The sequence below is a fragment of the Capra hircus genome, chromosome 3 (assembly GCF_001704415.2).
Source record: "Capra hircus breed San Clemente chromosome 3, ASM170441v1, whole genome shotgun sequence".
In the NCBI taxonomy this organism is placed as follows: domain Eukaryota; kingdom Metazoa; phylum Chordata; class Mammalia; order Artiodactyla; family Bovidae; genus Capra; species Capra hircus.
This window is the reverse complement of record NC_030810.1, coordinates 3,667,242-3,682,234: the sequence shown is the minus strand read 5'-3', so window position 1 is coordinate 3,682,234 and position 14,993 is coordinate 3,667,242. Positions and strand designations below refer to the sequence as shown.

The 14,993-nt window shown below is 46.2% G+C and overlaps 1 non-coding gene across 1 annotated transcript; it reads left to right on the top strand.

Moving 5' to 3' along the window:
• On the top strand, window positions 1,758–1,830 carry TRNAG-CCC. The gene has a single exon. It is a non-coding gene; the product is annotated as a tRNA-Gly (tRNA).

The following is a 14,993-nucleotide window of genomic DNA, read 5'->3' as shown; positions in this document are numbered from 1 at the left end:
GAATGCCAAAGAAAACTTCACAAATTCAGTACCAATATAAACATTAAATGATTCATGTCAGCTGCACAATAAGAGTATACGGGTCAGCCCCCGAGAGTATGAAAGACACTCAGAGTCATTACAAACACGCAGCGCCCACCCTCGCCCACCCAGAAACGTGTACCGACGCACTGAAGAGCCGCCAGCCTGGAGGGTCACGCCGGTGAAGACAGGTGTCTGACCGGACCCCGTCTCCCTTCTCCAGGTGTGCTGTAGGGGACCCTCCTCCCTAAGTCCTGCGGCCTGAAGACACAGCGGTCCTCCCCAAGCACAGCAGAGTGCAAGTCGCCTTCCCAGGACCTGAACGGGGGAGCAAGTCTGCGGGGAGATTCTTTGCAGCAAGAATGGAACCTGGGAAGCCGCAATAAGCACAGGAAATGCTGCAATCGAACGTGAGAGAGGGCATCTCGAGGACCCCAAAAAAGGCTTCACCCCGGACGCCTCCAAAGGGTGGAGGAGGCCCACTCGCCTTGTCCCCGGAGGACACTCAGGGGACACTCACTGAACTGGTGAGTGAGCGAGTGACCAGCGAGTGAACGAAAACAAGTCAGGCTTTTCATCTGAAGCGAGGCTTCTCACAGAATGAAAGGGCCACGTGAACAAAGGAATCGGTGAGTGAATAAACGCCCCATTTCCTTTAGGAACGGAATCATTCAAACGTTGAATATGTTGCAGTAATCTGAATGGATGGTTTTCCCTACACTTATCAACCATCAGACAAAAGCAAGGTCTTGCTCAAGACTGGGAAGCGGAGAGTTAGGAAGGTACTTTACTCGAACACACACACAAACGTATACACACTTATACTCACACGAGCAGACCTGTGCATGGTGGCCCTGTCAGTCTCGTCTTTGCTCCCTCTCAGCCGCGCACAGACATGTCTGTGTCCCCTTATCTGGGCTTGTTCTGGAGGCTGTCCATCCATCCTTCCGGGACTGGCCCCGGCCCAACCTCAGCCCTGTCCCTGCCTCCCACATCCTCCTCTTCCTCAAGCCCAGAGGCCCTCCTCCTGGGAGCGGGCAGCTCATCTCTGTTGCGTCAGGACAGACAGCGGCTTTGGTCAACAGCTAAGGTCTGGGGCTGAGCAAAGGTCCTGAGTCCCCTTCTCAGCGTAACAGGATGAGGGTTTCCCCGGAGAGAGACAGATGGTTGCAGGAGAGAAAGCACAGTTTTCTCTCTACCCTTCCCAGTTCTTGGCTAAAATCTCTGAAATAAAAGACACAGAGTAACAAGAAAAAAGCCAACTGAAGTTTAGTAACATATCTGTGCTATGCTTAGTCGCTCAGTCGTGTCCGACTCTTTCTGACCCCATGGACTGTAGCCCGCCAGGCTCCTCTGTCCATGCGGTTCTCCAGGCAAGCACACTGCAGTGGGTCCGTGCCCTCCTGCAGGGGATCTTCCCGGCCCAGGGATCAAATCCGCATCTCTTACGTCTCCTGCATTGACAGGCGGGTTCCTTACCACTAGCGCCACCTGGGAAGTCCCAAATCCCATCTTAACTAATGACAAAACTGAAAGGTGGGGATTCGATCATGGGATGTTAGCAGATAAGCAGGGGTGAGGTTTACTTGCAGATCTAAATGGTGCCTTAGCCACTGATAAGGGTTTCTTGTGATTTACAGCCGTCTTCTACTCCTGGTGCAGAGGGAGACCCCCTTATACATGGAGACACCCTGAAGATGTGCAGATTTCTCTTACCAAAGGGCCACTTTGGGACTTCCCTGGTGGTCCAGTGGCTAAGACTCTGCGCTCCCAATGCAGGGGCCTCAGGTTCAATCCCTGGTCAGGGAGCTAGATGCCACATGACACAGTTAGGGGTTTACACGCCGCAACTAACGATCCCACACGCTGCGACGAAGGTCTGGTGCAGCCAAATAAATAAAAATAAATATTTTAAATTAGGCAGTCCGAGTATTTTAAGAAAGGAGGAGGGCAGCGTCTACTCTATTTGCTGGGCGTTTCCTGTGTTTGGGTGCATGTGTGTGCAGTCTGACTCTGTGCGACCCCGTGGACTGTAGCCCGCCAGGCTCCTCTGTCCGTGGGAGTCTCCAGGCAAGAGCACTGGAGTGGGCTGCCATTTCCTCCTCCAGGGGCTCCTCTGAACCCAGGGATCGAACCTGCGTCTCTTGCATCTCCTGCATTGGCAGGCAGGTTTTTTTTTACCACTGAGCCACCTGGGAAGCCTGTGTCCGCCGTTTCTCAAAACAATCAGCTCAGAATAAGCCTCACACCAAAAAGCCATATTTTGGAATAGCGCATCCTGCTACCCTTTGGGGCTTAGCACTTGTGCCCTTTGAGCAGTGAAACTGTGCCTGTGGACTGAAAAGTGAAGTCACTCAGTCATGTCCCACTCTTTTCGACCCCATGGACTGTAGCCAACCTGGCTCCTCTGTCCATGGGCTTCTCTAGGCAAGAGTACTGGAGCGGGTTGCCATTTCCTTCTCCAGGAGATCTTCCAACCCAGGGACTGAACCCGGGTCTCCCGCATTGCACTGTCTGAGCCGTGGCCATGATGCCCATGCGAATGCAAGGCTGCAGCTCGTCGCCTCGCTGCCTGGGCTTTCTGAGGTTTCCACTTCTCCCTGCGCCACACCTGCCTGATTGTCCCAGCGAGAAGCTCCGCTGGAGCAGAGCCAGTCCAGGCCTCCGTTCGCTGCCTTGAGACCCACGGGGGACAGGAACCAGCTCATGCTCATCGTCCTTTCTCCCTGACCGCCTTGCACATAGTAAGTGCACTAATGTACATTTCCAGTGGGCTGGACTCTGCCGGCCACTTGGCATAAGTTGTGATTTCATTTAATCATCCCAGTGATGCTAACTTGCATAGTGATTAGATTTTACTGTGAATAAACAAACCAAAAAAAAAAAAGTTTCCTAAGAAGAAAACCATATAACCTTTGTTATGCTTGAGGCAAAGCTGAATTTTAGACACTGCTTGTAACAAATTTTACAAACTGCTCTTTGTCTGGGGGTATGGATATCAAGAGCTCCAACTTGAACACAGACTGCAAATGAGTAAGTGGCGAAGTATTTCTCTATTATGTTCCTAAAATAGCCTGAGTGCTGGCACTGAGCGCTTCATCTTAGCCCAGAACCCTTGGGCGATGTCACAGTAGACAGTCACACAAGGCAAAGCTCAGGCCCCTCCAGGCTGGTCTCAATTGGTTGGCGCTATCTTAATGTAGAAAAAATTTCCAGTGAACTTCTCACGAGAAAGTCTTCAGAGCGCTCTTCAGTAGAACCAAAACATGGGGAAATGTTTGTGCTATTTTAAAATTGGCAAATTCAGCACACAGAGCACTCTTCAAAGCTACTGCCAAAAATACAGCGAGCATCTTCCTAAAATAATGAGAAAGACCTGAAACATGCATTCAGCCCCTGCCTGGGAGGAGTGGTGTTGAGCAGCCGATAAGGATGCTGTTTGCTCATAAATACAGCGATTCCTCAAGGGGAAAGCTCCATTTCCTAACTGGTCCATGTAAGGGCTGGAGAAACCCAGTGACCTCCTACTCAAGGTGCCTCCCTGCCCTGCCGTCCCTGCGGGTTGGAAAAGAATCTCCCGACACAGTATTTCAGAAGGGGGTGAGTTTATTACGAACAAAGAGCAGAGATAATCAGGGTGCAGCAAGTACAGTGGGCCGACCTTCCAACAGGCCAGCGAGGGGCAACACTCTTTGTGGGTTTGTAGCCAATTTTTATAGCCTCAAGACAAAGGAAATTCCTGCCGGAAGGTTGGCATTAGGTGATTGGTTAGGGGACTGTATGGTGATCACTGAGGTGGGCGTTTTTGCCGAATTTAGGTTCAGGAAGCCTGCTGGTGAAGATCTGGCAATGTTATAATGGGGCTCAGTCAGTTTCAGAGGTGACCTTGGCTCTGGGCTCTGCCTCTGTGGCCTTGGTGCATGGCCTTGCCCCTGCGACCTTGGGGCTGGACTCCACACTCACCAAAGAAAAGCTACAAGGATATGTTGTACAACAAGGAGTGTAGAGTCAATATGTTATAACTTTAAATGGAGTATAACCTTTAAACACATTGAATCACTGTGTCGTGTGCCTGAAACTAATCTAATATTGTAGATCAACTATGTATGCTCAGTTGCTTCAGACGTGTCCGAATCTTTTCAACCCTGTGGACCACAGCCCACCAGGCTCCTTTGTCCATGGGATTCTCCAGGCAAGAATACTGGCTTGCCACTTCCTCCTCCAGGGATCTTCCTGACCCAGGGATCGAACCCACGTCTCTTATGTCTCCTGCATTGACAGGTGGATTCTTTACTACTATTGCCACCTGGGAAGCCCAGGGTTGCCACATGCTTCAGTTAAAAAAATAAGCTTGGCTGCAAACCAGAAAAGAAAAAGCCTCACCAGATGCACAGATATATACAAACTGTCAAACACACCACAGGAACCAGCCCACTACTCAGATCACCTTGCAGTACCAGACAGAAAACAGGGCAGATCAAACAGCCGGGGTCCCCTGGCCCTGCCCTCCAGCTTCCAGATGCTCAGTGACCACGAGCACAGCAAAGCCCACAGGGAGACAGGGCCACAGAAGACCTGATGAACTGGCAGGAGGGGAAGAAAAGAAGTGAGCTTCGGGATTCCTTTCGCAACGGCCACGATGGGCTGAACGGGATGGTAGGAAAATCACCTCTTTGTTTCCATGTCCGGATGCTACCCGTGGTGCTTCTGCAGCAAGGCAGCATGCCATCTGAGACCCCACTACAAATGATAGGGGAGGAGTAGGTGGAACCACCCCAACCTCCTGACACTCCCAGGAGACGGGGGTCAAACAGGCTGACACCAAATACCCCTTCACGGCATCTATGCATCCAGGTCTCCTCATCCTGGAGGAGGTGATGTGTAGTCAGCTGTGTGTCAGGTTACGGGGTTTCGAAAGTCATTACACTATAACCATCAGTCTCATACGATGCTCAGAGGGGGCCCATGCTCTCTCCTGTTGCCTCCTTATGTTTCCATCGGTTTCGTCTTCTCATCACTTTTTAAAAATATGTTTACCTATGTATTATTTTGGCTGAGCTGGGTCTTAGCTGCGGCCCAGGGGGTCTTCACTGCAGCTGAAGAACTTCTTAGTTGTGGCAGGAGGATTCTCAGGTGCCCCACCCACGTGGGGTCTAGTTTCCCCAACCAGGGATCTAACTCGGGTGCCCTGCATTGGGAGCCCAGAGTTTTACCCAACAGACCTTCAAAGAAGACCTTCATCCTCACTTTTAAGTACTTTTTTAAAAATTGTATAATTTATACACAGTAGTGTGCGTGTGCCTGGACATGCGTGTAGATACACATGCAGAATTTCTGTGAACTGTGACCAATGTGGACATGCGTCCTTGCCCTGTGGCCAGCTGGCTCCACTTTCCCTGGGACTGTCCATCTTTGTCTGAAAGGAGCAGGTCTCAGAAAGCCCTTTGTTGTTTTCTTTGTTCAGTCTCTCAGTTGTGTCTGACTCTTTGCAACCCCATGGACTGCAGCACGCCAGGCTTCCCTGTCCTTCCCAATCTCCCAGAGCTTGCTCAAACTCATGGCCATTGAGTCGGTGATGTCATCCAACCACCCCATCCTCTGTGGCCCCCTTCTTTTCCTGCCTTCAGTCTTTCCCAACATCAGGGTCTTTTCCAATGAGTCAGCTCTTCGCATCAGGTGGCCAAAGTATTGGAGCTTCAGCTTCAGCATCAGTACTTCCAATGAATATGCAGGACTGATTTCCTTTAGGATGGACTGGTTGGATCTCCTTGCAGTCCAAGGGACTCTCAAGAGTCTTCTCCAGCACCACAGTTCGAAGGCATCAGTTCTTTGGCTCTCAGCCTTCTTTATGGTCCAACACTTACACCTATACATGACTACTGGAAAAACCATAGCTTTGACTCTATGGATCTTTGTTGGCAAAGTAATGTCTCTGTTATTAAATATGCTGTCTAGGTTGGTCATAGCTTTTCTTCCAAGGAGCAAGCATCTTCGAATTTCATGGTTGCAGTCACAATCCACAGTAATTTTGGAACCAAAAAAATAAAGTCTGTCACTGTTTCCATTGTTTCCCCATCTATTTGCCAGGAAGTGATAGGACCGGATGCCATGATCTGTGGTTTTTTAATGTTGAGCTTTAAGCCAACTTTTTCACTCTCTTCTTTCACCTCATCAAGAGCTCCTTTGTTCCTCTTCACTTTCTGCCATTAGGGTGGTATCATCTGCACATCTGAGGTTGTTGATACTTCTCCCTGAAATCCTGATTCCAGCTTGTGCTTCAACCAGCCTGGCAATTCACATAATCTACTCTGCATATACGTTGAATAAGTAGGATGACAGTACGCAGCCTTGATGTACCACTTTTCCAATTTGGAACCAGTTTGTTGTTCCATGTCCAGTTCTAACTGTTGCTCCTTGACCTGCATACAGATTTTTCAGAAGGCAAGTAAGGTGGTCTGGTATTCCCATCTCTTTAAGGATTTTCCACAGTTTGTTGTGATCCACATAGTCAAAGGCTTTAGTATAGTCAATGAAGCAGACATAGATGTTTTTCTGGAATTCTCTTGCTTTTTCTATGATCCAAAGGATATTGGCACTTTGATCTTTGGTTCCTCTGCTTTTTCTAAATCCAGCTTGAACATCTGGAATTTCTCAGTTCATGTAATGTTGAAGCCTAGCTTGAAGGATTTAGAGGATTACCTTGCTAGCATGTGAAATGAGGGCAATGGTGCCATAGTGTGAACATTCTTTGGCATTGCCTTCTTTGGGATTGGAATGAAAACTGGCCACTGCTGAGTCTTCCATATTTGCTGGCATATTGAGTGCAGCACTTTCACAGCATCATCTTTTAGGATTTGAAATAGTTCAGCTGGAATTCCATCACCTCCACTAGCTTTGTTTGTAGTGATACTTCCTAAGGCCCACTTGACTTCCCATTCCAGGATGTCTGGCTCTAGGTGAGTGATCACACCATCGTGGTTATCTGGGTCATGAAGATCTTCTTTGCACACTAATTCTGTGTATTCTTGCCACCTCTTCTTAGTATCTTCTGCTTCTGTTAGGTCCATATCGTTTATGTCCTTTATTGTACCCATCTGTGCATGAAATGTTCCCTTGATATCTCTAATTTTCTTGAAGAGGTCTCTAGTCTTTCCCATTCTATTGTTTTCCTCTATTTCTTTGCACTGATCGCTGAGGAAGGCTTTCTTATCTCTCCTTGCTATTCTCTGGAACTCTGCATTCAGATGCTTATGTCTTTCCTTTTCTCCTTTGCCTTTGACTTCTCTTCTTTTCTCAGCTATTTTTAAGGCTTCCTCAGACAACCATTTTTGCCTTCTTGCATTTCTTTTTCTTGGGAATGATTCTGGTTACCACCTCCTATACAGTATTACAGAATGCTGTCCATAATACCCAGATTAACTTGGACAGTTATTTTCCCTATGCAGCAGCCACCTCATGGAAGGAGCATCTGCCTCACTCAGAAGCTTCCCTGTGCCCTTTTATAGTCAGTCCACTCATCCTGCAGCTCCGTTCAGTCGCTCAGTCATGTCTGACTCTTTGCAACCCCATGGACTGCAGCACACCAGGCTTCCCTGTCCATCACCAACTCCCGGAGCTTGTTCAAATTCATGTCCATAGAGTCAGTGATGCCACCCAACCATCTCATCCTCTGTCATCCCCTTCTCCTCCTGCCTTCAATCTTTCCCAGCATCAGAGTCTTTTCTAAGGAGTCAATTCTTCACATCAGGTGGCCAAAGTATTGGAGTTTCAGCTTCAGCATCAATCTTTCCAATGAATATCAGGACTGATTTCCTTTAGGATTGTCTGATTGGATCTCCTTGCTGTCCAAGGGGACTCTCAAGAGTCTTCTCCAACACCACAGTTCAAAAGCATCAGTTCTCCAGTGCTCAGCTTTCTTTGTAGTCCAACTCTCACATCCATACAGGACTACTGGAAAAATCATAGCTTTGACCGGACAGACCTTTGTTGGCAAAGTAATGTCTCTGCTTTGTAATATGCTGTCTAGGTTTGTCATAGCTTTTCTTCCAAGGAGCAAGCGTCTTTTAATTTCATGGCTGCAGTCACCATCTGCAATGATTTGGGAGACCAAAAAAATAAAGTCTCCCACTGTTTCCGTTGTCTCTCCATCTATTTGCCATGAAGTGATAGCACAGAGTACTACAATCTTAGTTTTCTGAATGTTGAGCTTTAAGCCAACTTTTTCACTCTCCTCTTTCACTTTCAATAAGAGGCTCTTTAGTTCTTCTTTGCTTTCTACCATAAGGGTGGTGTCATCTGCATATCTGAGGTTATTGATATTTCTCCCGGCAATCTTGATTCCAGCTTGTGCTTCATCCAGCCCAGCATTTCACGTGATGTACTCTGCATTTAAGTTAAATAAGCAGGGTAACAATATACAGCCTTGACATACTCCTTTCCCAATTTGGAACCAGTCGGTTTTCCCATGTCCAGTTCTAACTGTTGCTTCTTGACCTGCATACAGGTCAGATGGTCTGGTATTCCCATCTCATGAAGAATTTTCCACAGTTTGTTGTGATCCACAGTCAAAGGCTTTGACTTAGTCAATAAAGCAGAAGCAGATGTTTTTCTGAAACTCTCTTGCTTTCTTGATGATCTAGTGGATGCTGGCAATTTTGTCTCTGGTTCCTCTGCCTTTTCAAATCCAGCTTGAACATCTGGAAGTCTGCGGTCCATGTTCTGTTTGGCTTGGAGAATTTGAGCATTCCTCTGCTAGCGTGTGAGATGAGTCCTACAGAGGCTATCACTAGTCTCTTTCTACCTGCACAGCTTAGTGTTGCCTGTTCTAGATTTCATAGAAACAGAGCCATTCGATACGCACATTTTTGTGTCTGACTTCTTTCACTCAACATCGTTTTTCGGAGATTCATCCACATTGTTGTCTGCCTTAGGGGTTTGTTAGTCTATATTGCCAAATACTATAGCTCTATAATTTGCTTATCTATTCACCTATTGATGGACATTGGGTTGATTTTGGCTTTGGGCTACTCTGAACATTCTTGCACATGTCTTTCTGTGGACATGTTTTTCATTTCTTTTGGGCAAATACCACTGAGTCGAATGACCAGATCACAGGGTAGGTTATGTCTCTGAGAAACTCCCAAACAGCATTCCAAACTGGGTGTACACTGCCATTCTGCCACCACCAGCGTGCGAGAGTCCCAGCTGCTACACATCACCCACATTTGGCCTTGTCCGTCTTTCCAGCAGTGGGCAACCTGGCAGATGCAAACTGGGGTCTCACTGTGGTTTCACTTTACATATTCCTAACGACAGGATGTTGAACGTCTTTCCTGCACTTTTTGGTCATTTGTGTATATTTTTTCAAAGAACGTTTTACTGAAGTATAGTTGATTTACAGTGTGTTAGTTTCAGGTGTACAGCTAAGTAATTCAGCTTTATATGATATATATAACATGTGTGTATATATATATATTCCTTTCCCATACTTTCCCATTGCAAGTTATTACAAGATAGTGGATATAGTTCCCTGGGCCATACAGTACATCCTTGTTGTTTATTTTATATATATTAGTGCATATCTGTTAACTTCAAACTAATTTACCCCTCTCCTCCCCTTCCCCCTTGGTAAACACAAATTTGTTTTCTCTGTCTGTGAGTCTATTTCTGTTTTGTACGTAAGTTCATTTGTATTTTAAGATTCCACATATAAGTGATATACGACATTTGTCCTTCTCCGTCTTGCTTTACTCAGTATGATAATCTCTAGGTCCATCCATGTTGCTGCAAATGGCACTATTTCATTCTTTTTCGTGGCTGAGTAATAGTCCATTGTATAGATACAGCACATCGTCTTTATCCATTCATTTGTCAGTAGACATTTTTAGGTTGCTTCTATGCCTTGGCTATTGTCAATTGTGATGCTACGAACTTTGGGATGCCTGTATCTTTTCTAATTAGAGTTTGTTCTTTCCTAGAAATAGGCCCAGGAGTGGGATTGCTGGATCATGTGGTAGCCCTACTTTTCGCTTTTTAAGGAAACTTCATTCTCCATAGTGGCTGCACCATTCTGCCTTCCTGTCACCAATGTAGGAGCATTCCGTTCTCTGCACACCCTCTGTATACCATTTTATATGAAGGGTCTGTTCAGTCTTCAGATCTCCTCTGCATTATCTAGACGCTTGTTGACCTCTCCTTGCTGATTGGTAGCAAGTCTTCCGTCACTCTGGATGCAGTGCTCTGTCACATCTATGAATTGGGAATATTTTCTCATGGTCTGCGGCTTGTGGTTTCATTTTTATAATGAAGTTTTTAAATAAGAAGACCTTTTTAATTGTGACAAAATCTAACCTATCAATTTCTTATTTGATGATTAGTGCTTTTTTCTAGGGGCTTCCCTGGAGGCTCAGAGGGTAAAGCGTCTGCCTGCAATGCAGGAGACCTGGGTTTGATCCCCGGGTCAGGAAGATGCCCTGAGAAGGAAACGGCAACCCACTCCAGTACTCTTGCCTGGATAATCCCATGGACGGAGGAGCCTACTAGGCTACACTCCACAGGGTTGCAAAAAATCTGACACGACTGAGCTTTTCATATACTGTCCAAGAAATCTTTGCCTGCTGCAAGGTTTCAAAACATTCTTCTACATTTTCTTCTAGAAAGTTTACAGTGTTAGTTACGTTTAGGTCTAATATCTTCCACAATTTAATTATTCTGTAAGCTGTTAGTTAAGGGTCAAACTTTATTTTCCCTATGGATATTTTATATCTTTATCGATATTTTTTCTATTGATGTCAGCTCCACTTGCCAAAAAACATATTTTCCTTTCTCCATTGAATTGCCTTGGTGCCTTTGTTAACATCAAGTGACCACTGTGATAGCCTGGATCCCCAGAACCTGGGGTTTTTAAATATCTTTTTCTCTCTTTCCTTCAGTTTGGGTAATTTTATTGACCATTCCTCAGGCTCACTAATCCTTTCTTCCACATTATCCAACGTATTGCTAATATTATTCCTTGATTCTTTTAAATTAGCAACCATTGTGTTTTCAGTTGTATAATTTCCATGGCATTCATCTTTAGAGTCCCCGGATCTTTTTTAAATTCCCTGTCTCTTCATCCATTATATCCACGTCTAAGCCTGATGTTGGGAAAGACTGGGGGCGGGAGGAGAAGGGGACAACAGAGGATGAGATGGTTGGATGGCATCGCCGACTCAATGGACGTGAGTTTGGGTAAACTCCAGGAGCTGGTGATGGACAGGGAGGCCTGGTGTGCTGCGGTTCACGGGGTCCCAAAGAGTCGGACACGACTGAGCGGCTGAACTGAACGGAATCATGTATGCGCGCATGCTCAGTTGCTTCAGTCGTGTCCAACTCTTTGCAACTCTGTGGACCATAGCCCGCCAGGCTCCTCTGTCCATGGGATTCTCCAGGCAAGAATCCTGGAGTGGGTGCCATTTCCTCCTCCAGGGGTCTTCCCGGCCCAGGGATCGAGCCGGGGTCTCTTGTGTCTCCTACACTGGCAGGCGGGCTCTTTATCACAGTTACTGTATGCCACGCCTCTGCTAATGCCCACATCTGCTGTTTGAAGAGTGTCGAGTTGGTTCTATCAGGCAGTGAAGTTACCCGAACCCTGCATAGCCCCATGATCTTGTGGAAACCTGGCTCTGGGTTCTGCTACAGTTTGTGTGTTTTGATTTTCTTGTCATAGCCCTTGGTTCTCTAATGTCGTCTTGCTCGGAAGGCACAGTCTTTCTGGAATTTCAGTGGCAGGTTCATGGTGTTCGCCAAGTCCTCTGACTTGGTGGGACCTGAATTGCTAGCTTTATCTTCCCAGCACTGTGCAGCTCTCTGCACCGCTTTTCCAGGCTTCCAGCTTCCTCTGGGTTTCTTGGAGTTTCAGTCCGCACTCACCTCCTTCAGGACTCATACACGGATTCTGCATAAGTTAGGATGCAGACCTTGAGGCTCCACTTTCTCTACATCCCGTTTTCTGGAATCTCCTCCTCATTTGCCAGGTGTACTTGCAGTCTCAGACCCTACCACCTATTCCCAGTCCAATAACTCTCGAATTCCCTTCCCAGTGCACCTTGAGGACTGGGGAATGTCCTCCGGGAAAGAAGATGTCTCCTCCTTTACTTCCCTTAATTCAAAGGTTGTGTCCATTCCAGACTGTATCTTCTTTTATTACTCATGAGTGGGCATTTTTTTTGAGGTTTGTAATTGCTGTTGACAGGAGGATTTGTTTGATGTAAGCTTCCCCTCCATCCCTAGAAGTGAAAAGTCCTCTGTAACTTATTTTTAAAACCAACCGAGTTAATAGTTAATAAATCTGATGTGAGGGAAAAAACGATATTATAGCCAGTCAGTGAGTATTGGTAGCATTTCTCTTGCACAAGGAAAAAGAAAAAGAAGAAAATTGTTCTTCACATCCTATTTTATATATTTTCACCAAATGAAAGGACTCTAGTTAGTCAAGCCACAGACATTTTTTAAACACCCATGGGCTCATGATCCTGATTAGGATTCTCTGGGGGATGAAATGCAATCTTGGTTTTGAGGTGTCAGGAGAGAGCTGCTGAGAGCTGACTGAGGGGACCGGCTGAGGAGCTGGCTCTGTGTGCAAGAGGACCGCCACCCTCAGCTTTTCTCTCAGGAGACAAACATGGCATATAATTATCCCAAAGGTGACATCCTCCTGCTGAAACACCTGATTTGTGCAAAATTCCTGCCATTCAGTAAGAGTTTTTGTTATTGTTCAGTCGCCAAGTCGTGTCCGACTCTTTGCAACCCCATGGACTGCAGTAGTCCCTGTCCTTCACTATCTCCCAGAGTTTGTCCAGGTTACTGTCCAGGGCGTTGGTGATGCCGTCCAACCATCTCACCCTCTGTCACCCTCTTTCCCTTCTTCCTTCAGTCTTTCCCAGTATCAGGGTCTTTTCCAATAAGTTGGCTGTTCACAATATTGTTGCCAATAATTTCATGAATTTCAGCATTTTAACTGTCACTAATCGCAAATCATCAGTAGCTAACTCATTTGACATCCACTGAGTCCCTCCAGAATTGCTGCAGTTGCCACAGTGGAGCCATTCTTGAGTCTGGAGTGTGCAACACAATAAAGTGTAGTTTGCATGGTTATTCTGGCTTTGGTGGTTAGAAGGCCTCAAATGGGGGCAGCCCTGAATGGGAACTCAGACGGCCCGTGGATGGACTTCAAAGTATCATGCTATAAAACTGTGCTAAGATTTCCTACTTAAATGTCTTTTTCTTTCTTTCTTTCTTTCTTTTTTGGTGGGAGAGAGGAATCCAGCCTACATCAGATTTTCAAAGGAGTTCATAGTCTCCCCAAATTTAAGAATTATTGATCCTAGAAAGCAGACGTTTTCCTGTGAACTCAATCACCAAGTATTTTTAAATATCCCCCAAATTTTATTTACTTATCCACAAATTATGTTCATATATAGTCATCTATTAACATACAAGGTCACAATAACCACTTAAAATGAGGTCAGTCATTAATAATAGGAAATTTAATTCATGTTTCAAATTATTTAGGATGATTATTAATTGCTCCCCTTGTATCTAACATCCTGACATTAAGGAAATTGAAGAGCCCCTCCAAATTAGGAATATGTCTCTTGTTCTCTTGTTTGAGAAGCTTTTAAATTCTTGAAAGCCATTTGTCCACTTTTGAGTTTTAGTTGAAACTAGATTACGTAAACCATAAATCCATTTAATGTTGTTCATGCAAATGTATCAATGTGTTCTGAAAATGATCTAATGAGAGAAAGGGCCCTCGGAATACACTGTGACATGACCTACAACCACTTACAGTGACGTTATAGATCAAATACTGACATTTGATATATAACACTCTTATTTTTAGTTTAAAATACATGTTAATAGAAGTTCTAGTATGTTCTTCCTGTACCCAGTTATCTCATGCACCCCACCCTGGAGACCCCAGGTCCAGGAGATCCTGCAAGCCATTCACAGGTGTGACAAGGTGAAACAGTTACAGATCACTGTGGAGTCAGCAAAGATGTGGAAGGGGAATAGACTCAATCAGAGATGAAGGATAAGATAGATTTAAATATCCAACATGATTCCAAAGTTTTAACTCCAAGAGACATAGAAAAATAACTGCACGTGTTTCTATCCTGGGAGAGAAGAGGCATTTTAGAATGGCAAAACTGGGTTGGGCGGAGGATCCATCCATTCGCTACTTTGAGATGCTGAACGAGGCAACTGACAAAGGCCATCGGGCCATCGGAGACGTTAGCCTCTCAGGCATGGCAGAGACACTGACCTCAGCCAGCCCCGCTCTGGGCATGATTTCGCCTCTGCGATCCGCCCACTGCCTTTCAAGCCATCCCTGTGAAGGGCTGTGATCCTCCCCAGCCTTCCTCCAGCTGTAATCCAAGTGAGCTTTACCCATCCTCTGTTAATTGGAAGAGCAAGACTGGAACTTCCCAGTCTTGCTTCCCAGGTGACACTAGTGGTAAAGAACCTGCCTGCAATTCAGGAGATGTAAAAGACGTGGGTTCTATCCCTGGGTTGGGAAGATCCCCTGGAGAAGGAAATGGCAACCCACCCCAGCATTCTTGCCTGGAAAATTCCATTGACAGAGGAGCCTGGCGGGCTATAGTCCGTGGGGTCACAAAGAGTCAGACACGACTGAGCACGCTGCAACAAACAGCAAGACTGGAACACGAGTGAATGGTGTTTGAAGCACAGAGAAGGCCTTCTCAGTGGACCCAAGTGAGTGGCGTAGCATCTCTGTCTCCTGCTCAGAAATAACCTCGCATGGGTAGTGTAGTCACCTGGAACAGGAAAAAGGCCACGTGGGAAGGGGCTTTGTAGTGCCAGGGGCAGTCTTCCAGGTAGAAGCAGCTTCATGGGCAACCAGAGCAAAGAGAAAGCCACAGCTCCTTGGTGAGCCATGGCTCAGGATGGACGGAGTCTTGTGGGTTTCT